The sequence below is a fragment of the Bombus impatiens genome, unplaced genomic scaffold (assembly GCF_000188095.3).
Source record: "Bombus impatiens unplaced genomic scaffold, BIMP_2.2 scf_0406, whole genome shotgun sequence".
In the NCBI taxonomy this organism is placed as follows: Eukaryota; Metazoa; Arthropoda; class Insecta; order Hymenoptera; family Apidae; genus Bombus; species Bombus impatiens.
In genome coordinates this window covers 1,134,042-1,137,244 of record NT_176825.1, presented here as the reverse complement: position 1 = coordinate 1,137,244, position 3,203 = coordinate 1,134,042, and the positions used below count along the sequence as shown (strand labels likewise).

Here is a 3,203-nt window from a genome sequence, read left to right as displayed (position 1 = left end):
CCTTTTTTTTTTTTTTTTTTTTTTTTTATTACGAAGGAACAAAGAGAGTTCTATTTTAGAAGCATCATAATTGCATTTCCATCGTGAGAAGAAGGATGCGGCATAACCAAAGCGAATGTTCGACCCATGCTGCGTTCCTTGGATCGTTCTCGATCGAATCACTTTCATTCGATATCGCTGGAAAATTTCTCGAGTTTCGGGAAAATATGAAAACATCTCGCTCTCGCGCCGTAGACTTTCTTAATCCCGTTGTTCTCGTTTCCTCTGCGAGTCTCCCTTAATCGCGTTGTCCATACGACGAGATTGCGAGATTTAGAAAAAAGCGAAGTTGACCACGAGAGGCACGTGTAACATCCATTTTCAGTCGCGTAGATCCGAGGAGAACAACAGGATTAACAGTCACACGTTGAAAGCTTTCCTTTCGATCGAAACGAAAGCGAGATGGAGATGGAAAAAATTCGAGGATCGCGACAAACTTACCCCGGCTACGCTATCGCGATCTATGATAAAATAATAATTACGAATTCTACGGAAGGAGGATGGGTGTAAGAAAGTTTGAGAAAGCTGGAAAGTTCATCGAGAGACTCGGAAAAATCTCAGTAATTACTGGTTTTCCGGCGTAGACGTCGGCAGACATTTGGGAGAAAGTTTTGGGAAGAGCGGGGAATTGGATTTTCGGATGGAAGCGTGCTCGCAGACACAATGAGATCAGTTGGTTCAATTAAGTAGAAGGATACTGTCGTTGAACGGGGCTACATAGCAGAGTCTACACGAACCTGGAGCTCCGAAGAGAAGACCATTCCCCTCCGACGCCTCCTCCTCGGCTAGTCGGGTCCCGAGTCGGCGTAGACACAACCGGTTTCCGCGGTGTTCACCCGCTTTTTGAGAAAAAATTGAACCAGTTTGTAAAACGAAAAAAGCTCTCCCCACCAGCCGCGTAGACGCCCCTCCTCTATCCCTTTACTCGGATTGCCGCGGAGACTCATGGGAACCGAAGCGATTCCAAGCGTCCCGGAATCCGATGCGCATCAAATGAAAAAGCCTCCAACGTTGCCAAGATTTTGACCCCCTCTCTCTTTTCCCGCTTCATCCTTCGTTTCTGCGCCTCTCCCACGACCGAAAGAAAGAGAGAAAGAAACTAAAACCACCTTTCGCCTTTCCCTTTTTTCCTTCCCTCCGATTTTTTCGTACGCGCCACGAACGAAGCACCGCGGCAGAAAAAATGCGCCGCGCGAAAAAACCGCGAAAACCGCGAAGGTGTTGCTCTGTGTGACGCGGCGGTACCAAAATGTCGGAGCAGCCTGGTAGACGTGCGAGTGCGTAAGACGCGAAAACGCGAAGGCTTACGCGGCCTATCGTGAAACACACCGCGGTCCTGAATACGTTCTAGGGAAGAGCGTGGTTGCAACGTAGGCCGCCTCGAGGCTTCCTGGCAGGGACTATTGATTTTCGAATTGGTTCAAAATTTCCATAATACCACGACGGCTGAGAGGGTACGCCGAAGCGCGGTTTCGGGTAGAGGGGGGTGAGTGGAGAAGGAGGAACAGAGACAGCGACGGGCAGGAGAAACAGACGGGGGCCGGAGGAGAGAAAACAGAGAAAGAGAAGAGAGACGTGTACGGCGAGTACAGTCGTACACTGTTATAGATAGAAGGAGAGACCGATGCAGGGAAAACCATGAGGGGAAGAGAGATATAGAGAACGAGAGGGAGAGATAGAACGAAAGAAGGGGAGGAAGAAGAAGGGTGGAAGCCGAATGCACGTCAGAGGGTGAGTCGCCACGGCCTCGGACGGTTTCGAACTTGGCAAAGTTCAGCGGCTCAAAAGAGACACCCCGCACCCACTCCACCCTTTCGAGAGCACCCCACCATGATTCACCCTTCCTCCTTCTTCCCCTGCACCGTTTCTCGCTTCTCCTAGGCTTCTCTCGCCCGTCGGCCAACTTCATTCCTGCACCAACCCCCGCGCACCAACAATTCCCCCACAAACGAACCGAGCATCTCGCGCGCACGTGTACACGTATACGTGTACTATATGTGAGTGTACATGTGCACATCGTCACATACACAAACGCGTTCCCCTTCCTATCTGCACCCTCCTCTGTCATTTGCCGAGCACCTCCGCACAACACGCCGCGCGCTTTCCTCTATGTGTCCGTGTAACAACGATACCGACGACGTGAACGACCGCTCGTTCCTCGTTCCTCGTTGCGTTACATCGTGCTAACGATACCACCGGCAAGGGTATTACCCTCCTTGTCCCGTTCAGCATCGCTTTCCAGAAGGAACGGTGTTTAATGCGTTATCCGAACATCTCGCCCCGGAGACATTCTCTCTCTCTCTCTCTCTCTTTCTTTCTCTTTCTCTTCCCCCGCAGCTTTTTCTTTTTTTGCTCGTCTCTTCTTCTTCTCTAGTCGCGCGCTTTTTGTCCTGCCTGCAACTTTTGCCTTCGACCTGTACACACGCTTTCAGGACTCATCGTACGATTACCAAGAAATACGCGATTACCGTCTAATTATCCTAGGGGCAGTAAAGCGTACCAATTACAGGATCGAACTACGGTTTCGCTTACCACTCTGTGTCTCGTATATCGAAACACGCGATGCGATTCGACGAAGCTGCCGAGAATCGAAAAACAAACGTGAGCTTTCAAGAATAAAAGCAGAAGCTTCGTTGCTAGTCCGCGCAAAAAAATTTAATCTCTTTCCATTGACGTCGATCGAGGCAACGGATCGGCATTTCTGAAAATTCTCCATACGGATTCTCGTAATTTGCGCGCGAGCGAGATCAAAAGCGCTTCGGCAGAATTCTTGGAGGCCACGAGGCTCGCACAGAGAAGAAGAGAGAAAGCATTGTTGGCCACCGTACCGCGGACAGAATGACGTACGACCAGACGTTGCATTCCTCTCTTTTTACGAATTCCTCCCCCTTTTCCTCCTGCCGCTGTTTCTTCGCTCGGATCCTGCTGCTCCCTTCGCGACAAAGATAAAAAACGAAGAAGAAGAAGAAGAAGAGAAAGACAGAAACAAAATCCTTAAGAAAAAAAAAAGATATGATAAAGAAATAAAAAGACGGAGAGATGTAAAAAAGGGAGAGAGTGCAGACGAAAAAAGTCGAGTAAGAGAGGATGGAAAGAGGGAAGAAAAAGGTTAGAGTTTCGACTCTGTCCATGGACTCTCGAGCTTTCTTTTTTTTTTTTCGAGA

The 3,203-nt window shown here is 49.2% G+C and overlaps 1 protein-coding gene across 5 annotated transcripts in view; it reads right to left on the bottom strand.

Moving 5' to 3' along the window:
* LOC100741505 overlaps window positions 1-3,203 on the bottom strand; it is an 83,032-nt gene that overhangs the window by 46,981 nt on the left and 32,848 nt on the right. The window contains exon 1 of one of the 5 annotated variants that reach the window (XM_024368208.2): window positions 777-1,372. The exons of the other annotated variants lie outside the window; for them this stretch is intronic. The gene's annotated coding sequence lies outside the window, so the exon portion shown is untranslated. Of the gene's footprint in view, window positions 1-776; window positions 1,373-3,203 lie in introns of those variants that run through there. 5 annotated transcript variants of the gene reach the window in all.